This window comes from Molothrus ater (assembly GCF_012460135.2).
Source record: "Molothrus ater isolate BHLD 08-10-18 breed brown headed cowbird chromosome W unlocalized genomic scaffold, BPBGC_Mater_1.1 matW_random_MA34, whole genome shotgun sequence".
Lineage (NCBI taxonomy): Eukaryota > Metazoa > Chordata > Aves > Passeriformes > Icteridae > Molothrus > Molothrus ater.
In genome coordinates, this window is record NW_026530820.1 from 526142 (window position 1) to 551236 (window position 25095).

Below are 25095 nucleotides of genomic sequence, written 5' to 3' on the forward strand. Positions count from 1 at the left end.
GCCGTGGTCCAAGAACTCAGAGAGGAGATGAGGGAGGAGGTGAGGAGGAACAGTTCCCAAATTGCACCAGTGCGAGTCACAGGCCCCAAAGTCAGAGCCCAACATTCCCCAGCTAGAGAGAGAGGGTACACCCCACGGGCTGACCTGTGGTTCTTTCTGTGTGACCATGGGGAAGACATGGAAAGGTGGGATGGAAAACCCACTTCTGTCCTGGGAGCACGGGTGCGTCAACTCAAGGAGGGAAACGCTAATCGAGGGAACTCCAGTAAAGTGAAGGTAGCCTCAACCTCCCATGACTGGGCTGCTGAGTATCATCTGTCAGATCCCCTTGAAGGTACCTCTACCATGTATGCCCAGGAAAGAAATAATAACCAGGGTTAGAGGGGCCCTGCCTCTAGCCAGGGAGAGGCTCAGGAAAACCAGATTTTCTGGACAGTGTGGATCCGATGTCCTGGCACATGAGAACCACAAAAATATGATGCCTTAGTTGATACTGGTGCGCAGTGTACCCTAATACCATCGGGACATGTGGGGGTGGAACCTATTTCCATTGCCAGGGTGACAGGGGGATCACAGCAATTGACCCTGTTGGAAGCTGAGGTGAGCCTGCCTGGGAAAGAGTGGAAGAAACATCCTATTGTGACTGGCCCAGAGGCCCTGTGTATTCTGGGCATAGACTTCCTCTGGAATGGGTATTACAAAGACCCAAAGGGACTCAGATGGGCTTTTTGGCATAGCTGCTGTAGAGGGAGAAAACATTAAGCAGTTGAACACTTTTCCTGGACTATCAGAAAGCCCATCTGCATGTCTCCTGAAGGTGGAAGAGCAACAAGTGCCAATTGCCACCTCAACGGTGCATTGCCGGCAGTATCGGACAAATCGAGATGCCGTGATCCCCATCCACAAAATGATCTGTGAGCTGGAGAGCCAAGGGGTGGTCAGCAAAACCCACTCACCCTTCAACAGTCTGATCTGGCCTGTGTGCAAGTCTGACAAAGAATGGAGATTGACTGTGGACTATCGTGGCTTGAATGAAGTGACTCCACCTCTGAGCGCTGTTGTGCCGGACATGCTGGAACTCCAGTATGAGCTGGAGTCCAAGGCAGCAAAGTGGTACACCACTGTTGACATTGCTAACGCGTTTTTCTCCATTCTTCTGGCAGCAGAATGCAGGCCTCAGTTTGCCTTCACCTGGAGGGGCATGCAGTACACCTGGAACTGACTGCCCCAGGGGTGGAAGCACAGCCCTACCATCTGCCATGGACTAATCCAGAGTGCACTGGAAAAGGGTGAGGCTCCAGAGCACTTGCAGTACATCGATGACATCATTGTGTGGGGGAACATGGCAATGGAAGTATTTGAGAAAGGAGAGAGGATCATCCAGATTCTGCTAGAAGCCAGTTGCGACATCAAGAAGAGCAAAGTCAAGGGACCTGCCTGAGACATCCAGTTCCTGGGAGTAAAGTGGCAAGACAGACAGCGTCAGATTCCCACTGAGGTCATCAACAAAATCACCGCGATGTCTCCACCAACTAGCAAGAAGGAAACACAAGCTTTCCTAGGTGCCATAGGTTTTTGGAGGATGCACATTCACAGTTGGATCGTGAGCCCTCTTTACCTGGTCACCCGCAAGAAGAATGATTTCCACTGGGGCCCTGAGCAGCAACAAACTTTTGCCCACATTAAGCAGGCGATCGCTCATGCGGTTGCCCTTGGCCCAGTCAGGATGGGACCAGAGGTGAAGAACATGCTCTACGCTGCAGCTGGGAGCCATGGCTTGTCCTGGAACCTTTGGCAGAAGGTGCCTTGGGAGACTCGATGCCGACCACTGGGATTTTGGAGTCGAAGCTACAGAGGGTCCAAAGCCAACTACACTCCCACAGAGAAGGAAATCTTGGCTGCCTATGAAGGAGTCCAGACTGCCTCAGAGGTGATTGGCACAGAAACACAACTCGTCCTGGCTCCCCGACTACTGGTGGTGGGGTGGATGTTTAAAGGAAAGGTTCCCATCACCCACCATGCCACTGACGCTACATGGAGTAAATGGATTGCTCTTATCACACAGCGCGCCCATATTGGAAACCTGAATCATCCTGGGATTTTGGAGATAATTACAAACTGGCTGGAAGGTGAAAATTTTGGTCTCGCTGATGAAGAGGAACAAGAGCAAGTGACACGTGCTGAAGAAGCTCCACCATACAACCATCTACCAGCAGAGGAAACACGCTACACTCTTTTCACTGATGTTTCCTGTCGCATTGTAGGGATGAACCGGAAGTGGAAAGCAGCAGTATGGAGCCCCACGTGACAGCTTCTCCCTGTCCCGCCCCTCCTCCTCCTCCTCTGCCGGGAGGGAAACAGACTTGTCCTGGCAAGACCAGTCTGCATCCTGTCTCTCCTAGCCCCCCTAACGTGATGAATTACCCTCGGTTCCCTCTCAAAAGTAACCTCAGATGAATGAAACAGGTGAACTTTGGCAATGCAATTGAAAAAAGAAGAGCTGAATCCATGCTCTGTGAGGACAATAGCCTACGTGGCCTCCGCCATATTTCGGAGCTGCTGAGCTTTGCCCTTCATGGGCATGTTCCATCCTCTGACTCACAGAATTCCTTTTCCAATTCATCACTAAGCTCCTGCCCATCAGACATGGGACACTCCCCTTTTGTGGGTCCAGCCCAGTCTGCCTCCCTGCCCCTACTCCCCGCTGTCACAATCTGTCCACACAAACGGGTTTCGTGATGGTACGTTGAGTGATCTCAGAGTGCAAAAAAACCCCGACACAGCACAGGGGACTTGCAGTATTAGTCAAAAACCAATGTACCTTTATTGAATGACCACAGCAAAATGCGTTGGGGAGGAATTGGGGAAAAAAGGGAAGAATAAGGAAAAAGAGGGAGGAAGAGAAAGGAAGGTATATAGCTACCAAACGTAGAAACGGCAAAGTCCTTTGATGTCCAGCCGACGGAGTTCACCAGGTCACATCAGGGGAGATCTCAGAGATTTCAGTCAATTTGAACTTTTATTATGCTATTTTTTGATGCAGGAAGGGGATGAATCTTGACATCAAATCAAAAGTAGAACAGAATAGTCTATTGTAATTTCTGGGGAAAAAAGGTATTTGAAGAAGGGTACACACAGTCCATGTTCTCAGCAGTGGGCGAGAACCATTGTCTTCTTGGTCCACTGCTCGCACCTGCAACATCCATCTTTCTTTGGTTCGCTTGCCTCTCCCACACACCTCCCCTGGGTTAGGGGTTTCAGTCCCGGTCCTCAGAAAGAGCGGGGCGGGGGCCTTTTCACATAGGGGTTTCATGTCTCAGTCCTTGATGGAGAGGATTCTCCCATCTCAGTCTGTCCGTCACGGTGGTTGTAAAACAGGTCAGGGGTCTTCTGTGGGGACCACCAAAAGGTTACCCCAGAAAAGTCCAGCCAAGCTGAGAGGTGGGGAAATTCCAGGGCCATTGTTGCGAAGCGGGTGCAATTGAAGAAAAGGGCAAAGTGCCCCCTTTTTTCTTTCACCAAGCTCAGTGTAACATACAGCAAACACACCTGTGAACAATAGCTTAGCAATGTCAGAAGCTATGCTCAGGCCTCAGGGTCCTTGGCAAGCGACTTTCTCCAACAGGGCCAGAATTTCAGACAAGGGTCCTTTTTCTTCAGTGGTCCCCAATCTCTGTCCCTTTCATGATGATTGTGAGGCAGATGTGGGAAACTTGGGACAGAGGCTTACACCCACCCACACCCCGGGACGGCACGCCCTCACCCTGCCTACCGTGGTAAGCGGATGTGACCTCTCAGAAGTGACCCCCCCCCCAAAATGGTGGCATCCATATCGGGAGAACCCCCTATTGTGAACAAGAGATATTTCCACTCCTCCTGGGGCAGCCCCCCAAAATCTGAGGCTGATTTTTATACATTAGGAGGCACAGATACTTGGCAGAGGATAAGAAGGGGTGCAGTCCAGGATGGAGAATGGGACATTGCCTCTAAGATATCAGTGTTACCAATCTGATATAATGTCGGGGGTGGGGGGGGACACCACTGTGGGAACAAATAAGCTTTGCAGAAATAAAAGAGATTTGCAAAGCAGCGAGGTCGTATGGAAGAGAATCAGCATATTTCCAAGGTCTATTACATGCCAACTTTTCAGCCAATGTATCCACCCCACATGACCTAAGGCAACTTTGTACATCTTGGCTGTCTCCGACAGAGTATTCTCTCTGGGAGCTGGCATGGAAACGTTTACTAAATGACCTTTTAAGAGGGCATGCAAGAACTCCAGCAACTGCAAATATAACTCTAGATCAGCTTCCTAGGGAAGGAGCCTACATAGATCCACAAAGACAGGCAAGGGCTCTTAATAGACTAATCCTTCAGGATATTAAGGAAGCAGCAAGGACTGCCCTGCTCCAGGTGCCTGATGGGAATAAACCAGAATTAGACTTCACAGAAATTAAACAAGGGATGGATGAGCCATACATGAAGTTTTTGGATGGCTTAAAATTGGCATTGGATAAGCAAATTCCCATAGATCATGCCAGACTAGAGTTATTAAAATGGCTTGCAATTTCTAATGCAAATCCAAGCTGCAAAAAAATATTACGTGCATTGCCACAAGACCCTGAGCCCACCTTAACACAGCTAGTGGATGCTTGCAACTGCCTGGGTACCCCTAAACACGCAGCAGCCATGCAGGCAGAGGTGCTAGCTAATGCCATCACAACTGCACAGGAAAACACCCTAAAGCAGCAGGGAAAAGCTGTAGAAATTCAGACACAAACACTAGCAGAGGCTCTAACAGCATTTAAAGGGGCAATTGAAAACCAACAGATTCCAAAGGATACATGCTATTCCTGTGGTTAAGAATGGCATTTTAAGAGGGAATGTCCTAAACTATTAAGGAGGCCACCTCCAAAAAACAGTGGATACAGAGGTCCCCGTCAAAATACTAACAGTTTTTGCCCAGCACAAGGTTGTCCATGCCATCTTCCAGGAAACTTGCAGCCGAGCATGATTCAGTGATGTGCGAGGACACAAGAACCACTCTACCAAGGGCCAGAAACCACCACAGGCCACGAAGCACAGAACTGCAGCAGATCTTTGCAGGACTACCAATCACAATGTCCCCAGGTACCGGATTGGAGCTGTCTACAGCCCAACCAGTAATGCTAACAAATGCCATTGCTCACACAATATCCACAGGACAGCTGGGCCCTGAACCACAACCATGTCAGTTCTTAGAAAATGGGAGTGAACAGATCTTGTGCAGAAGGTTTATATATTATTCCAACGGTGTTATCTGTCACTTGTTCACAGGAAATTGTCGCTGTCGAGGCGGTCACGACATAAAGCAGAGACCACAAGCAGTCTCAGTTGGCAACACTTTATTATTGAATATGGCTGCTTTTTATACACTTTCCAATTGTTTATCCTTCTTCTATCTTTACTATTGGCCACAATAAATCAACATAATACTATTGGTGAGAAGTTATGGTGACTTAATTAACTTTCTAAAAATGTTTCATCCAGCTGCAAAGTTCTTCTATCTTTCTTCCCTCGGTCTCCTTGGCTACAGCCTTGGAGAGAGCTCCTTATCAGTTTCTTCTTACTTCTCAGCTTCTTCTCGCTCCTTTAGCTAACAGGCCCGCTGTTAGCCCCTTCCACAATTCCCCCTTTTTGTTTTTGGACTGTAAATACAGCTGCTATGGATTTTTGCAGGGCCCTTTGCAAAAATCCCAGCAGAGAGGGGACACACAAAACCCACAATCACAACCATCAACAAAATTCCCACTCTTAATACAATCATTCCTGTCCTTCATCCATCTTTGAGTACTGATATATGGTCTTAGCCGGTGTCATCCGCACGTTCTGCTTCAACTGCGGAACCATCCATCCTGTCCTTTCCTGCACGTTCTAGGTAAGGTTTAACACAGCGAGCAGGAACCTATCGAGGACCATTATCTGTCAAAACACAAGCATAACCCCTCCCCCAGGTTATCAGTTCCACTGGGCCAGACCATATACCAGTAATCAAATCATTAACCCATACCTTAACATTTCTACGGAAATCTGGTTGCTTAGAATTCAAAGAAGAAAAATGGTAAAAGATTGGAGATAACTGTGAATCAGGTAGGGGACGCAAAAAGTTTAACACATAAACAGCTTTATCTAATCTCACTTGAGGTGACTCCTGTTGCATTCCCCCTTTTTGTTTTTGAACCTGACGTTTAAGAAGTCCGTGAGCTCTTTCAATAATTGCTTGGCCCGTGGGGACATGTGGGATACCTGTAGAATGCTCAATGCCCCAAGCATGAAAGAATGCTTGCATTTTCTGTGAAGCATATGCTGGGCCGTTATCTGTTTTTACGTGACACGGAACACCTAGAATAGAAAAGGCATGATAAAAATGACGAATAGCATCACGAGTTTTTTCTCCTGTGAATGCTGAAGCAACTATTGCATGAGAAAAAGTATCAACTGTAACATGAACATACTTAAAGCGACCAAATTCTGGTATTTTAGTAACATCAGTTTGCCATTCTTCTAACGCAGAAAGGCCCCTAGGGTTGGTTCCATAATACTGAGTGACATGAGTCATGTGACAGTCAGGACAAGAAGAAAGGATTGATTTTGCTTCACCAGAAGACAATTTGAATTGCTGCTGTAAAGCTTGAGCACTCTGATGATTAGTTATACCTAAATATGATCGAATCCAACCTATCAAACCAACCAATTTCTGTACATCAGTAGCAGTTTTAACATCCATGTCTAACTTTACAGGTTGAGGCATAACTTGAGTGTTGGTCACCAACATACCTAGATATTTCCAAGGCATGTGTTCCTGAACTTTCTCTGGAGCAATGATCAGGCCAAAAGCCTTCAAATTTGTCACAGTACATTGTTTAAGAGCTGATAACTGTTGTTTGTTGTCAGATGCCAACAAGATATCATCCATGTAGTGATAACAGTAGCAATTTTTAAATTGCTCCCGCACTTTTGACAAGGCCTGTGCCACAAACCATTGACAAATAGTTGGCGAATTTTTCATGCCTTGGGGAAGTACCTTCCATTGATATCTTTTATCGGGTTCCGCATGATTTATAGAAGGCACAGTGAAAGCGAATTTTTCTTTGTCCTGCTCAGCCAATGGAATAGTGAAGAAACAATCTTTCAGATCAATGACAACTATTTGCCATTCCTGTGGAATCATTGTGGGTGTAGGAAGGCCTGGTTGTAAAGCTCCCATTGTTGCCATTACAGCATTTATCTGCCGTAAATCATGTAAAAGTCTCCATTTTCCCGATTTCTTTTTTATTACAAAAACAGGGGTATTCCAGGGACTGAATGATTCCTCGATATGTCCTGCTTGCAATTGTTCTGTGACTAATTCTTGCAGGGCAGTAAGCTTTTCAGTAGTAAGGGGCCACTGGCGAACCCAGACAGGCTTATCTGTCAACCATGTCAGGGCTACAACTGGACGTTCGTTGCTCTGCATCACAGTGGCCCTCATTAAAAATCCGTAGTAATTTTGACACCCCATTGAGATAAGCAATCTCGTCCCCATAAACTCTGAGGAGCATCGGCAACATAGGGTCTGATGTTAGCTTGTTGGCCATCAGGATGTTTCACATTAATTACAATGGCTGACAGGCCACCTGTTGTAGCACCACCCAACCCCAGGAGTCCAAAACTTGCATGAGTGAGAGGCCACGATTGAGGCCAGCAAAGTCGCGAGAGTATTGTGACATCTGCTCCAGTGTCAATCAAACCTGTTACTGATATAGCTCCTGGATGACATCCACTGGCAGTGAGAGTGCATGTCTTTTCTGGACGGCTCTCCGTTACTTTCTCAGTCCAGAACACTCGAGGTACTCCTGTTGATCCAAAACTTCCTGCGCCGCGACTTCGGTCCACTGTATTTGGAACAAAACTCACAAAAGGTACAATTTGAGCAATGCAAGTTCCTTTCTGAATAGTGACAGGAGGGTCATCGATGGATACCATGGCATGAATCTGTCCTAAATAATCGGCATCAATAAGCCCTAGATGCACATGAATACCTCTAAGTGTAGTACTTGACCTCCCTATTAAAAATGCACTCAATCCCCGTCCTATCGGACCATAGGCATCAAGGGGCACTTTACATATTTCTTTTGTCAGAATGGTTACTGTGTCAGCGGTGGGTATATCAATCCCTGCGGACCCGCTTGTTGCCCCTGAGTATTGCTCGCAAATGGGTAGCTTTGCAGTGCTGGGAAGGCCCGCATTTGCCGTTGTGGTAGTTGTTGTTGTTGGGGTATTTGTTTCCCCACGCGCCCCTTTGCGCTCCTCTTTGGGTTTCCCGGCAATAGCTGACCATTTGCGTGATATTTACTCCTGCACTGTTTAGCATAGTGCCCAAGTTTAGCACAGCGATTGCACACAACATCGCTGCTTGCACTTGGCTTAAATGTTGTTTTCCGGACAACATTTGACACTGTGGTACACTGTGATCTTACATGCCCTTGTTGTCCACAATTATAACATTTTGCTGAAGGTCTTAGCACTGCAGCAAGAGCTGCCATTTTATGCTCGACTGAACCAACTTTTGAGCAAGCAGTAACCATTTCAGACAAGGTGGGTTCCCCAGGTAAAGTATCAATAATCTTTCTGCAATCTGGGTTTGCATTTTCTTTAGCCAATTGTATGCACAATTTGTCTCGCAAAGTTTCATCTTCTACCTGTTTCTCAATAGCTGCAGCAAGTTTTTCTGCAAATTGCAAAAATGGTTCTCTCGTCCCTTGCTGTATAGTGACATATTTCTGTTTTGGAGCTGCCATTTCCATTGTTTTAGTTAAGGCACTCATGCCAATTTGTTGAGCTTGTGCCAAAATCGAAGGGTCCCACCTTGCCTGTAAATCTGGATTGGCAAAAGGCCCAGTGCCCAGTAGGGCATCAACACCCACAGCATGACGAGGATCGTGTTGAGGCAACTGCATATTTGTTAAAGCGGTGCGTTCAGCTGCGCGCCTCCAAGTTTCTTGAAATACACCGCATTGTACTGGCTGGAATAGAATTGTAGCAAGATGCGCAATGTCATAAGGTGAAAGCAAATCTGCATTAATCACACGTATTAATTGCATTACCTCTGAGGAATTAATACCGTACTGAGCCACTTTCGATTGGAGGTCTTGCACAACCCTCCAGGCAAAGACGTGATGACTGTCATCCTGCCCTGCTCCAGGAGCTGCTTTAAAGACTGGAAAAGCCATAGGGTTATCACAAGCACCATTTGCATTGGCACTGTTCTCCTGAGGTACTCTTGGAGCACCTAACCTTTCTATGGTGCCCCAATTCTTTTCTTCAACTGCTTTCCTCCTAACAAATTCCCAAAACTCCTGAGGGTGTCGAGGAAGCACAGTTACTTGACATGGAGGCAAAGTCCATGGGGCAGCAAGGCTAGAGCTCTTTGGAGGTAAAGAGACCAGAGCTCCTTGCCCCAACTCAGATGTTACTGCAGGCGACTCATCACTTGCTTCGCTGCTGCTGTCACTGTCAGGTAACGGAGGATACGGCCTTGCAGGTTGTTCAAACTGCTCAGACGGGAGCGGGGGGGCGGATGGCTGGACTAGAGCGGAGGGAAGCGGGGGGGCAGATGGCTGGGTTTGTCTCTCTGCTAAAGACATTTCAGCTAACTGGCGTAGCGGTGTAGTATATACAGGCACCATTGCGAGCTGCTGTGCAGGTGTGAGATAGAGAGGTTTAGGGGTCTGATAAGAGGATGCTACTGCAGGTTGCCCAGAAGTTTTGGCAGCTTTCCCAGAAGCCTTGGCAGCTTTCCCAGAAGCTCTGGCACCTTTCCCGGAAGCTTTGGCAGCCTTCCCGGAAGCTTTGGCAGCTTGCCAGGTAACTTGCATGGCACCCGGACTTTCTTCAAGTTCCCCATCAGAGGCCCCCTCTGCCTCATCCCCCCCATCAGGTTCTGTTATCAGCCCCAACTCTTCGTCCGCATCCCGCTCTGCTTGTTCTCGCTCTGTTTTCCATTCCTTTAATGCCTCAAAGAGCGATTCCCAAGTAACTGCTAGATCGACAACCATTTTATCTCCCTTTCGGATGACTTCCCACAGTCTGTCCCCGACTTTTTTCCATGCCTTAACACTAAAAGCTGTGTGGGGATCAGTGCCAAAATTCTGAGATTTAGCCCACAGCAGTATATTTCGAAGGGCATAGTCTGACGTATTAATTCCCTTATTTTTTAACAAAACTTTCCATGTAGCCAGAACATTTTCTTCCTCTTTAGTTAAATTATGTCCCATTATTACTAGTTGGTGGCTCACCTTCTTCCAGGTGTCTTGATAGGAGAAAATCAGGTCCGGACCTCCCTGTGGCTTCCACCTGCCACTCTCAGCTACACCAACGCCGCCTCCCCCACTACGTCCCAGTGGGTCACGGTTGCCAGTTGCTAGGACCTCATATGGGCCCCCACCGACTTCTTATCACGTCGGGGATCACCAAATGTCGCTGTCGAGGCGGTCACGACATAAAGCAGAGACCACAAGCAGTCTCAGTTGGCAACACTTTATTATTGAATATGGCTGCTTTTTATACACTTTCCAATTGTTTATCCTTCTTCTATCTTTACTATTGGCCACAATAAATCAACATAATACTATTGGTGAGAAGTTATGGTGACTTAATTAACTTTCTAAAAATGTTTCATCCAGCTGCAAAGTTCTTCTATCTTTCTTCCCTCGGTCTCCTTGGCTACAGCCTTGGAGAGAGCTCCTTATCAGTTTCTTCTTACTTCTCAGCTTCTTCTCGCTCCTTTAGCTAACAGGCCCGCTGTTAGCCCCTTCCACAGGAAATCACTGTATTAGCTTTATGCCCAGACCCTCCATGTTTTCTACCTAAAGGACTAACCAAAGCCCAAGCTTTTCTCCTACCAGACTCACGGAGCAACACATAACTCATCACTTGGACCAGGCACATCAGCCGTGGGTGGCCTCAACTCACCTGTGTCCTGAAGCATCTCAGGGAAACCACCACCCTCGTTGGCCTTATAGATACTGGAACTGATATCACTCTGATATCAAAATGGCCACAGGACTGGACCATCGTACCCACACTGGACCAACTGGCAGGTATCGGTGGTCACTGTGAAAGCTTCTGTAGCTTGCACTCTGTCACATTTGAGGAACCTGAAGGTCGTGTTGCCACCACAAAACCATTCATAGTAGAAGCTGATATAGTTCTTTGGGGAAGACACATTCTCTCTCAGTGGGGTCTGAGAATATAAACCAATTTTTAACAAGGGCTGTCAATGGACATGACACCATAAACTCACATGTGAAAGAGTAATAACCTCTCATTGGCTTTATTATAAAGCAGAGCAATAGGGCTCAGGAGCTCAGTCCCTGGGTAGGGACCGGGTGCCCGAAGCTAGCTCGCTCATGCCAAGGCCGCAGGGCTACCATCTAGCAAGCATGGTGATTATCAGCTCTATAGTGATTGCAAGCTCTTAGGATTTCAGCTTTGCTTGCTAGGTAGTGGTGCCCTGGGCTGGAGGCTGCAGCAGACGGAGAGAGAGGAGAAGGAGAAGGCGCTGGCTGTTCCACGAAGATGGCTTTATTTGGGGAGGTCCGTGAAGGGTCTCTGCTCTTCTTCTTTCTCCCCTAATGGGGTACAGTATGCTTCTTTTATAGGGTTGGAAAGGATCCAAGCTTGACCAATGGGTAAGGGGTTAACATGACATTGCCTTATAGGGTTACAGAGATAGGTTAAGGGCGGAGGACAGGGAAACAGGAATTTTCTTTTGCTGTTTCAGCATTCCTATTGTTCATATCCTCCATGGTGCTTTTCCTAAATCTATGGGGTTTACTACAACTCCACTTTCTGTTTTTACAAATAAGGCGTTCGCTATAGTTCTTTTGAAACAGTGAACAAGGCACGAGAACATAGCTAACACAATAACAACTACAAGGAGAATCAACGACATTCCCTTAACCAAGGATGCAGCCCATCCTGTTAATCCCCATTGCCCGAAAAGTTCATTGACCCAGTCTGGGATTCTTTCTACTTTCAAGTCCTTCACGAGATCTTTCAGTTTCTGGATGTTCGCATGGATGGATTCTGAGCGTGAAGAGAGGTTGAAGCAGCACATCCCTTCGAAGTCTTCACAGCCGTGCCCATGGGCAAGCAGCAGGAAGTCGATTGCTGCTTGATTTTGGAGCGAAGCATGTCTTGTGGTTCCTTCTTCCTTTAAGAGATCACTCAAGGCTGCAGATGTAGCATTAGCTTGTTTACTGAGCCAGCACCCAAGGTGATTGATTTCACCGAGGGCTTTAGCTGCAGCTACCCAGGGTAAGAACAGGGAGCAAGCAATCTTTTTTTGTTTGTTCCAATCGTATAATTTAGGACCACAATCTTCATCAAATTCAGTGTAGGAACTTTTTTGTCGTTTTGATTCACTTTCTTTTTTCCAATTATGTAACAGGGTGATGTTTGGAGTAAGGGTAGAAAGTTTTCCAAGGGTACAGGGACCTCCCTGGAGTCGGGAGGGGATCCCAGCCCATACTCTGTCACCACAGATGAGAAACATTCCCTTGGGTAATACTTTGGGATGGAGAGAGGACACAGAAATCACACGAGCTGTGTAATTGCACCAATCGTGAGAGTTATAGGCTTTGTTAATTGGAGATATCTCTTTTCAATATGTGTTTTTGTTCTGGTCAATTTCTGGCCAATTGTTTTTTGGACATCTAAATAAAATTTGACACAGTATGTGGCCTTGGAGGACCCCAACAGATCTAATTCTTGGGGTTCCTTTCGAGCATCTGGCAGAATTTTTGTCCATGCATCCCAAATATCAGCCACATTGGGTCTCTTAACTGTGGTGCAGAGGATCTCTGAGTTATAGACAGGCCAGTCATCTGCTACAAAGGGAATTCCTACTAGACATGTGGAAAGTGGGTTATCAATGCTTCCCATGGACAAGCACATGTGGTCCTGTTTTAACGATTTTGCTAAGGTTACCCAAACACTATTGCTAGGCTGTGGGCTAATCCAGCCGAAGGCATGCGGTACAGTGAAGAACATCCAGGCAGCAGTGAGGACAGCACCAACGGAGATATTTTTCATCTTTGGGCAGGAATAGGGCTTCTGATAGGGAATATAAGCAGAATTTGTTATCTTTATGATGAGAGGGTTTTCTGCCTTGTTCTTTTCTGTGTTCCCTTCCTCCCCCCCTTTTTCTTTTAATTTCCAAGCTACACTAAGGGAGGAGGAGTGGGTAGAAGGTTAAGGGGTTTTAAAAGGTTAGAGAGAGGGAATAACAGGGTTTTTTTTTTCCTTTTTCTTTCTTTAAATACAAAAAAAAAACCCCAGTGTAACAACATACAGTTCAGAGAACACTTTTGTGTTAAGGCTATCTATGACCTGATGCAGCAGACTGTTGTTTAGCTTTTCAGTTTTGTCTGCTATCTTGTAATGGGGCGGTCTGTTCTTGTGTTTGTGGGTATTCGGCGACGTCTTCATCTCCAGGCAGAGCTGGTTTGGTTTTGAGGTGGTCTTGTGTTAGCCTCAGGAGAGTTCTTGTCCCCATTTGCAGGAGTAGTGTTCGCAGTGCCTAGGTATGGCTTTATGTTTTTTCCTGGGTACCACCTTGGACCGGATGGTAGTAGCACGCACGCATATCCTCTACCCCAGGTAATCAACTGGTGAGGCCCAGAAATTTGGTGTGTTTCAGGGTCCTTCACGAGCACAGGTGGTTTCTCAGTGAGCTTTGCTTGGGTGGTATTTGCAAAGTGGCGAAGTATTGGTGGGTCAGGCTCTGATGCTGTACAGTTCAGGAAGTTGATAAAGTAGAGCGCCTTGCAAAGTCTTTCCACTGGAGATGTGATTCTCGTGTCTCTGTTCTGTTGATCGAGGACTCTTTTGAGGGTTTGATGTGTCCTTTCCACGATGGATTGTCCTGTGGGGTTTACAGGTATGCCGGTCTTGTGTGCTATGCCCCATTCACTGAAGAACTCCTTTAACTTGCGGGAAGTGTAGGCTGGTCCATTATCTGTTTTAATCTCTTTTGGTACACCCAGGGCAGCAAAAGCGAGGAGAAAGTGTTTTATTGTGTGCATGGTATTTTCTCCTGCATGTGATGATGCAAATACTGCTCCTGAAAACGTGTCGACCGATACATGCATGTATTTTGACCTTCCAAAAGGTGCGAAGTGAGTTATATCTGTCTGCCACAGCTGGCAGCTATTCAAACCTTGGGGATTGACTCCCATCCCCATAGATGGTATCTGATAATTCTGACAGTTCGGACACGTAGCCACGATAGCCTTTGCCTGATCCTTTGAGAGCTTAAACATTCTCATAAGGGCAGGTATATGTTGATGAAAAAACGCATGTGACAACTTTGCCTGGGCAAAGATGTTCGGAACAATAGCAGTTTCTGCTGCCATTGCTAATGCATCCGCTTTTCTGTTGCCTTCTGCAACAAAACCTGGGAGGTCTGTGTGTGACCTCACATGCATTATATGGTAAGGTTGCTTTCTGTGGGAGATTAGGTATATTAATTTAGAGAGCAGTTGGTACAACTTTGGATTAGAGACCTCTTTGAGAAGAGCATGTTCTGCTCTCATCGCTATCCCAGCGACATAAGCTGAATCTGTAACCAGATTGAAAGGCTCGTTTTTAAATTTTTCAAAGGCTCTGACAACAGCTGCTAATTCTGCGATCTGTGGAGATCCCTCCACTATTTGTATGTCAGAGTGCCAATCTTGTGTTTGGGGGTCTCTCCATGTAACCACCGACTTGTGGGAAGACCCTGAGCCATCTGTAAAGAGGGTTAGAGCCTTGAGAGGTTTTCTACTTTGGATTTGTTTTGGAATCAAATGGAAGGTTACATCAGGGTTAAAAAGTTTGTGTTTTGGGATCTTAACTGAAGCTTGGCCCGTGTAGCTATCCAGGGCAAACTGGAGGCTTTCATTGGTCTGGATCAAATCCTCGAAGTCTGTAAGAGTTACTGGTAAGTATATGCATTCGAACTCACAACCTGAAAGAGATCGAAGGCGAGTCCTAGCCTTTTTTATTAAATGTGCTATGACCTCCTGGTAGGTGGTGAGTGTCTTTGTGGGCTGGCTACTTGTAAAGACCCATTCCAATGTCAACAAAGGGTCTCGAAGCTGGGAGTCCCATTGGAAAATCAGTCCATGGAATCGAGGTGCTTTTCCCAGGATGATGAACTGGAAAGGGAGGCTGGGCTCGAAGCGATGGGCTTTGCGTGAAGACAGGGCTTCCTGGACTTTAGTGATGGCACCTCTGGCTTCTTCTGTGAGAGTGCAGGGAGAGTCCAGGTCCTTAGGTCCGCGAAGAAGGTTGAACAAGGGAGCAAGGTCCTCTGTTGTAATTCCTAGCAGTGGACGTACCCAGTTGATGGATCCGCAAAGGCTGTGTAATCCCTGAGGGTTTTTGGGTCGTCATTTATGGTGAGCTGCTGAGGTACGATGGTCCTTTCCCGGATCTGGACTCCAAGGTAAGTCCATGGCTTGGTGTACTGGATTTTGTCCTCACGAATCTCCATTCCTGCCTTTTCTATGGTTTCAATAGTCTTATTAACTGTATTGTCCAAGTAAGCTTTGTCTGAAGCACACACCAGGATGTCATCCATATAGTGATGGATGATAGCATCGGGGAATGATTTCCGAATGGGAGACAGGATGTGAGCCACGTACCACTGGCAAATAGTGGGGCTGTTTTTTAGTCCTTGAGGAAGATAACGCCAATGATATCTTTTGAGCGGGGCCTCCTTGTTAAGAGAGGGAACGGAAAAAGCAAACCGTGGAGCATCCTCAGGGTGCAGAGGAATGCTGAAGAAACAGTCCTTAATGTCTATGATAGCAAGTGTCCAGTCTCTAGGCAACATCGATGGGGAGGGCAGGCCAGGCTGGAGAGGGCCCATGTCCTCGATGACCTCGTTGATTCTACGAAGGTCGTGGAGGAGCCTCCACCTGTTTGTCCCAGGCTTTAGTAGAACAAAGACTGGAGAGTTCCAAGGGCTATTGGACTCCACTATGTGGCCTTTTGTGAGCTGTTCTTCCACGAGGGTGTTTAGGGCGCGCAGTTTGGCTTTATTAAGGGGCCACTGTTCAATCCAGATTGGCTTGTGGCTTTTCCAGGTGAGACGAGGTGTTTCTGGCAGCACACTTAGCTCAGTGGCCCCAATTAGAAATCCTGAGTGGGGATACGTAGGGAAGCTCCCCACTGGGATAGAACATCTCTGCCCCAAAGGGTGATGGGGGCCCTTACCACGAATGGACGAATGGTTGCCAGCTTGCCTTCAGGCCCTTCCACAAGGATGTTGTTCTTGCTTCTCATGGACACTGTAGCTCCGCCAATCCCTGAAACCATGCCTGCAACAGGCTGTAGATCCCAGTGTGCTGGCCGTTCTGAGCGGGCGATGATGGTCACATCAGCACCGGTGTCCAGCATCCCTGGTAGGTGGGTCTTCTCGCCTTTGCAGGTGAGGCCGCACTCGATGGTAGGCTTGGATGGTCCCACAACTTGTGCCCACATAGCTGTAGGGTTGAGAGGAATCTGTTCCCTGTGATCCTTTGGGAGTAAAAAGGCTTGTGCTATTGGAGTTCCCTTTGAAAGAAAAAATGGTGAGTCTATGCAGTATACCTGGACGAGAATCTCTTGTCCTGGCTGCACTGTCAGCACTTCTGGAACAACGAAGATCTCCTTTGGGCTATTAAGAGAGTCACCTATAATTAAAATGTGCGAAGGACCACCTTTTGGCCCATATTTGCCTGTGGGAACACGGTGAACATTCTCATTATTAAAGTCAATGGACAAAGCAGTTACCAGTTGACGGCAGGTTCCCATCTGGGTTGTCTCGTGGGTTGGATCCTCTTCTTGTGGTCCGGAACATCCTGGGATGGTGCGGGGTTGGGTCTGGGTGGCCTTTGATTTGTTGTCAGTGCCCGGGGCTCGACCGGGCTGCGCAAGAAGTTTCCCGGACGCTGCTGGTAGCGCTGCTGATTCTGGGGTCTTTGGTAATTGTTACGGTGGTATCGGGGGTGTGATCTCTCTGGGCAGTCCTTTATATAATGTCCAAGATCCCCACAGTGATAGCATTTAGCTTGGTCTTTAGAAGCTATTACTGCATATGCACCAGAAACTCCTTCAGCAATACCCTTAGCAACTGCTTGGGCCACTGTATTTTCAGTGGACATGTAACGTGTACAGCATTCCAGCATCTGCTCTATGGTGGGGTCTGTATCCATGGGTAGAGACCTCAAAATGGCTTTGCATTTTTCATTTGAGTTACACAAGGCAAGTTTACATAAGAGTTCCTTCTTTGCCTCTGTGCTCTCTATCTGTTTCTCCAGAGCATCTCTAAGTCTGTCCACAAATTTGATAAAACTTTCATCTATCCCTTGTTTAATAGTAGAAAAATGCATTGTTGGCATTGACTCATCATGCACGAGAAGTAAAGAGGTTTTTGCTGCGAGAGCGATGTCCTGCAGTGCCTCTTTATTCAAGGTTTCCAATTGGTCTGCTGGTTTCTGTAAGTCACCTTCACCAGCTAGTTGGACTACTGTAAAATTCGTCTTATTAGCATCCACAGAATATGAATCTGATAATGTTTTTAAATGTCTTTTCCAATGCCTGTCCCATAACAAATATTCTGCTGGGGACAGCAGGCAGTGTGAAATATTTTTTATATCATGGGGAAGTAAGACATGTGCTGAGAACATGGCTTCTAAGAAATTTCTAAAAATATGTGAGCTTCGCCCATGTTCTTTGGCTATATTTCTTAATTGCACTAGTTCCTTATTCGAGTTAGCCTTCCATGTCTTTATAGTGGACTCACCACCATTCCGTCCTTGCTTATATTCTACTGGGAAAGCATTAATTTTCTGTGCCAGCTCCCAGTCCCCAACTTTTGTTGCTTGTATTTTAATAAGAGCCCATGGATCCGTGTGGATCGTATCAGAATCAGATTCACTGCAAGAGCTCTGGTCCTCTGAGGAGGACTGAGGGGGGGTTGCTATCCGTGACTTACGCTTTTTTCGTTTAGAAGCGTTTTTCAAAGGTTTCAGTGGCTGGGGGGGGAGACATGGCATGACCTGGCTAGGGGGAGGCGCTAATGGAGCTGGGATCGCAGCACAGCACGCACAGGACCGGGTGGGGGGGACAGCACCGTGGGGGGTGTCTGGGATTCCGTTCGGGTGGCATTGAGGGTGGGCGGGGGGTTGGGAGGATGCGTGATGGGGGCAGGGGGGCTGGGCGGGGTGGGGGTGCGGGCATGAGGGGAGTGAGGGGAGGCAGGCAGTGGGACCGGTCCGGGGTGCTGCAGTTACGGGGTGCTGTACTGGGACTGCGCTTGTGTGAGGTGTCCCTGCTGTGGCAGGCAGGGAGCAGGGGGAGGCGGCGGGGATGGACACGGGCTCGGGAGCGGCGGGGGTGTGGCTCGGGGAGCCCTCGGGAGGGGCCGGGCCGGTTGGAGCCGGGATGGGGGGAGCGGGGGCGGGGGGCGCGGCAACAGGAGGGATGATGGGGGACACCAGCGCAGGGGTGGGGGGGGCCGCAGCGGAGGGGGGCAGAACCGACGCAGGGGTGGAGGGGGCGGCAGAGGCAGGAAAAGGGACCCCCGGGACCGGAAGCAAGGAGGAAGCCGAGCTGGGGGTAGGGGGGATGTATGGAGTTATAGATAAGATAGGATCCGCGGAGTTGGGCAGCGCAGGTCCCGCAGGGGTGGAGGATGTGGGGGGGGGAACTGTGGTGGGCAGTGTAACCTCTGCTTTAGGAGTAACGGAGGCGAGAGGGACTTTAGGACCTAAGAGGTGATGTGACATATGCATGTGACATTCCTCTGAGTCCTTATCAATCTTGTTAGTATTTGAAGAGGAAGTGTCTGTTACCGACTGCAAAATCTTTTCTCTGTTAAATCTTTCAACGGTTTTAGTTATTATATGGAATAAAGGCATATAATTAGTTACAGAGAAATCCTGGTTTGTTTGGGAGATATATATTGTGTTCCCAATCATATCCCAAAACGAATTTTCAATGACTGCTTTCTTATCAGTATCAGGGTATTGCGAAATGATCCAAGTTACAAATTTTTAAGGTTAGTTTTTGAGAGCTTGCCTTTAGAAAAGGAGAAGTTGTTAGCAGATAAGATTTCTAAAATAGTTAAATATATCTCTCTCTCGGTTTTACTTAGTTTTAATGTACTAAAAATTGTACCCATGTTAATGGTTAGCCCTTCCAGCAGAAAAAACGTGAAAAAAAAAGGAAAAAAAACGAAAAAAAGTTTTAGAGCCCTGAAGTTATGCGCGCAATATTAGCTAATACTTACACTTCCTGGGGTCCAAGATCTGTGGAAGGGGTCTGCTGTGTCAGTTCTTCTCGGAACTTTCTCTCGTTCAGATGTAAGTTTTGAGTGTCGAACTGACCCTCCTGGGGAAAGGATTTTCTAAAACGAAAAGTCCCTTCACAGAAGGAGCGGCTTCCCGAACAGGCAATCACAGAAAACCCCGGGGGGGCTTCGTTGCTCAACTGACGGATATCGCCTCTGGGGGGTCCGAAGTCCGAAGTCGTTGGGACGCCACTTTAATAAAGCCTCATTGACGTTATTATAAAGCAGAGCAATAGGGCTCAGGAGCTCAGTCCCTGGGTAGGGACCGGGTGCCCGAAGCTAGCTCGCTCATGCCAAGGCCGCAGGGCTACCATCTAGCAAGCATGGTGATTATCAGCTCTATAGTGATTGCAAGCTCTTAGGATTTCAGCTTTGCTTGCTAGGTAGTGGTGCCCTGGGCTTGAGGCTGCAGCAGACGGAGAGAGAGGAGAAGGAGAAGGCGCAGGCTGTTCCACGGAGATGGCTTTATTTGGGAAGGTCCGTGAAGGGTCTCTGCTCTTCTTCTTTCTCCCCTAATGGGGTACAGTATGCTTCTTTTATAGGGTTGGAAAGGATCCAAGCTTGACCAATGGGTAAGGGGTTAACATGACATTGCCTTATAGGGTTACAGAGATAGGTTAAGGGCGGAGGACAGGGAAACAGGAATTTTCTTTTGCTGTTTCAGCATTCCTATTGTTCATATCCTCCATGGTGCTTTTCCTAAATCTATGGGGTTTACTACAATCAAGGTTATCACTGGTTATCTGTTAGATATGGGATAAGATAGATAAAAGACCAATTGCAATCAACAAAACTTAGCAAATTTTATCAAGTCATTGACACAGGGTTTTGCAGCATGAGAAAACAAAAGAATAATGTCCAATGTCTCTTAGGGAAATGGAAAGAAATGACCATTGTTTCCAATGAGTTGAGAAGTATGAGATAGTCTATGAGCTGGAAATGTTGATCTTTGACATCACTGAATGTCCTCCTGAGTGCTGGAACAGGGAATAACTGAAGAAGGTTCGTAGGAGCACTGTACCATGAGGATGCCATGAGGCTTTTTTTGGCAAATTGCCTCTGTCAGTTTCCAGACACAGCCATGTCTTGGCAGTCCTCCTCCTGTTCCTGCCCTGGCCACAAAGGCTGCAAGGAAACCTTTTAAGCAAAGGCTGCAAGGTGATGAGGTTATTTCTCTTTGCACTGGGCCTCATTTTTTCAGAGCTGATCAGTATCTGATGGAATGAACAGGTGACTGCTTTGAACTGCTGATGATGAAACACAGGCACATCTTCTCCTGAAGTTAATGAATCAATTAGGCCGAACTGTGGTACACTCAACTGGGATTTAGATGTGATGATCTTTTTTCCAAATTTCTCATGTAAATATTGCATTATTCAAAATGATTAGTCGTCCAAATTATTCATGTACATATTGCATTATTTGAACTTTCTTAAGGCATTCATTCCTTTTCTTTATTGTTTTTTAAGAATGAGATGCACGTATTTTGTTATGAGTATGAAGAAACATCATAGCAAAATAATACATGCAGTGGACAAGAAAGAGCAATTAGGAATAATTTGGAAACAACAATCAGGAATATTTCAAATAGCAGACAAAGCTAACAACATAGGTGGAATTAGGTAAATAGCAATCTCTGCAATAATGTACCATCATCCCAGAGTCTGCAAACAGCTGACAAACCTCGATTCAGTGGGGACTTGGAGAATTATTTCCAGATAATAATTCCCAAGCTCCCTTTAAAAAGAGTTCATCTGTCATGTCTAGAGGGTCAAATTGCCAAGTCAAAGCAACTCAAATCTAGCTTTGATGAAGAAAACATCTGGGTCTGTTGGAAAATTCCCATCCAGGAAGAGCAAAGGCCTGGCCACCACCCAAGCTCTAAGTGGGAGAGAATTCCCTAAACGTCATTTAAAACAAGGCTCTTGAGAATAGCACTTAGGAGTAAAGGTCTAGGGGTGACAGACTAATGAACCATGCAATAGCTGTCTCCTCCAAAACTTCCTCAGCATAGAGATGCTTTAAACCCAGCAAACTGTTGGAGTGGTTCTGTAATAATAATTGGGGCTGCATCTGATTACTTAGAGTAGATGTCACAGTACCATCAGTTTAGAGGAGGCTTCCCACAAAGCTGAGATATCATTTCTTGGAACTCTGAAAAATACTTAAAAATGATGAGACAGCACTGGGTCAAACCATAAAGCCACAGTGCGGAGCCCAGCCAGAGGGGTAGTCTGGTCTGAGAGATACATAAGCAGCTAGAGAACAAAAGGAGGATCCTGAAATGACACGTGTCTTGTAGATAATTACACCAAAAGATGGTAAAGCATATGAAAAGCTGGCTATAAAAACAGTAATACAAAGATTGATGTATTTATGACAGAATAAATGCATCAAAAGAAAACACTGAACAGCTCACTAGTAAAATTTATGATACCTCAGATTAAATAACACTCAAACCTGATAGAAATTTATTTGGACAGCGCTAGAGCTTAGCAAGAGGAACTTAAACTCAGCCCTAAAAGGATTTCAAATTAAATTCATTATCACCTTAATAGAACAAAAAGCGCATCTCAAAAGAACTCAAAGTTAATTACTATTACTACCAAACATAACTGGACCCAAAAAAACTGGAATAGAACATTGTTCAAACTTAGTCATACTGAAACTTAACAGAAATTAAATCTACAAAATTTAACAGAAAAACCTTTGCCTTATTTAATTTAACAGAATGTAACTGAGCATTAGAATATTGGGCTTTATTTTAACAGAATTAAAATGAACATCCTTAAAAGTTATAGATAATGGCATGATGTAATTTTGTCCAAGGTTATTAAGACAAAAAGACTGCTTAAAGGTGAATAAGCCATAAGTGAAATAACAGCATGATGGTGCACTGGAGGGAATCAAGTAGTAACAAGCATGTTAGAATTATAAGTAAATCAGTTATGAGAAAAACCCACGGTAACTGCAAATTCCATGGAAACAGAAATTCAGTAAGACTTTTTGAAGTGCCGGGTTACTGGAAAATAAATAAAATAACGTGCAATTTAGCATATTGCTGAACAACCCAACAGCTTTTTGTGACTGTATCTGGCATCATTTTATATGGCACATTTGTTAGCATTCTTGTTAAAGAAATCAGACCATGTTAAAATTTGATAGGCAATAAGGTGTTGCATTTACCGCTTTTCAATATAGTTGATAGTTATCCATAGGGATGGTTACAGGCTTTGTTAATTGCTGATATGTCTTTTTGGTATGTGTTTTTGGTCCGGTCAATTTCTGGCCAATTGTTTTTCAGACATCTAAAGTAAAATTTGACACAGCATGTGGCCTTGGAGGACCCCAACAGGTCCAATTCTTGGGGTTCCTCTAGAGCATTGGGCAGCATTTTTGTCTACCTGTCCCAAGTATCTGCCAGGTTGGTCTCTTACCTGTGGTGCGGAGGAGCACTGAGTTATAGACAGGCCAATCATCTGCTACAAAGGTGTCACGGTTTGACACTGGTGCAATGCCAGTGCCCCCATGAAAATACATTCTCCCTGGTGTCTGCTGTGAGATGTGACCAGGAATAGGGCAAAGTAGGCTCCAGCTGAGGAATAAAAGGGAAAAAAAAAACAACAACTTTATTAACTTACAATATATAAAAGAAACACACAGAACTCAGGATGAAAACCTTCCAAACATTCCTCCTCCCCCCACCAAATTCCCAATACATCACAGTAAGACAAAACCTTGGATTCTCAATTCAGTTACCACCCCTCAGATCACCAACTCTCAGTCCATCACCACCCTTTAGATAATCAGTTCTCAGTTCATCAAGGAGAGAGGAGTCCCTCTTGTACCATAGGCTTCCCCTGGAAACACAGCTGAAACCTCTTGTGTTTCCATGTCACACGTGGCACTGCCTGGAGATCATTTGCCATCGTGACATCTTCCTTCCATGCCCAGTGCTCTCACCGCTGCACATGGACCAGAGCTGCTTCTAGGGTTCCCCTTTTAAGGATGCTTTGCCCAGTTCCAAAAAAAGCACAGTCTCTCACTTTCGGGACACCTGTCCCTCCCAAATTCACCCCTGGGGCCGAGGGGTCTCAAGAACAGAGATCTTCTTCCCTGCAGACGGAGGGCACCACTGCCCTCCTCACCCATTGTCTCTGTTCATGCCACTCCTTCACATAACATCACTGCACTCTCTTGGCTCCAAGCCATTGCCTCCCCCTAGATGCAGTCTCTGTGTCACAGGAAAAAAATGGTTCTGTTCATGGCTATACAAGAAAAGTCCAGCCAAAGGCCATTCCATCACCTCCTCTCAACCAAGATTCTTCTCAACTTCTCTCGTGGCCCATTTCCTCTTATCTCATCTCTATCTCTCTTCTCATTCAACTCCAGGAGGATCAGTATTTGTAAGGTTTCCATCATCCAAGAAAAGGGTTAAAAATCTCAGACTCTGCCTGTCCAGAACTCCCATGGCTGCCCTGCCGGGCACCTTCTCGCCGCACGTCCCCTCCCCCCCCCCCTTTCTCTTTCTCACCCGGCCATGCTGTCAGCACAAGATATCAAATTTTAAGGTGGCACAAGCACAGGCACAGTCTCTTCTCTCTCTCTCTCTCTCTCTCCCCCCTGTGGGGGGTGGGGGGGCTGCCTGCTGCCTCTCAGTGCTCCTCCACCCTTCCATCCTGAAGGGGCCTTCACCTCCCCTCTCTGTCCAAGGCCCAGACTACCTCACCCGGCTGCATGGCTTCCCCTCCCCTGCCAGCCCGCAGCCGGGCAGGGCAGCTCTGACCTCTTTCACAGACAGAACCCAAGAGAGCTTCCCCCTGGGAGTTCCTTGCTTTTAACCCCCTGTGTTCTCAGAGGCGTATCCATGTCCTCAGTGGCCACACCAGGTGCCAATATTCAAATCTGAGCACCTATTGGTTTGACAACAGCATCCCAAAAAACTCGCATCCTTTTCAAACCAGGACACTGGCGGAAAAATATTGCCATTTCTTAAAAGTACTCTAATGACCCAGATAATAAAGATTTGCTTGTGTATTATGAAACCAACAGGTATTAACACCTGTGCCAATTTCAAGGCAGACATCAGTTGTGTGCCCTTCAACAGGCAGTGCCATTTGTGCCCTGAGGTGCCCAGCTGGGATTGGATCTCTCCAAGAGCACCTGAGGGAGAGTAGAGCACCCTGCAAGCTGCAGGGCCCTGACAGCCCCGCAGGGCTCCTGTCCCATCAACATCTGCTCTGCTCCAGTCTGAAACAGGGCCCAGCATGGTGCTGGGATCATCAGAGAGCTGAGGTGTGTGCTGGAATTCAATGTCCTCCCCATCCCACAGCAGCCCTGCATTTCCGTCCTGCAGCCTTGGTCTCCAGCACAGCCATGGAGGCACTTTGGGCGTTGGACTGTTGCTGCAGCCCCCAAGGGCATCTGAGCTCTGCCTTTGGCACAGTCAGGCCTGGCCAGCGCAGGCCATGCTCAGCAATTGCTTGTGTGTGCCTGGCCTTGCTGTCAGCCCCGGCAGCGGCTGCGTGGCCCCTCTGTGGCCCTGTGCTGGCCCAGCCATGGTGGCCCAGCCCCTGTGCAGGCCCAGCCCAGGCCAGGAGCATTGCGGCTGGGAACGGCCCCTGTGCCGTGGTGCCCACAGCAGCCTTGGGGCTCTGTGCCCCATGGCCTCCCTGCTGGGCAGCCTCTGCCAG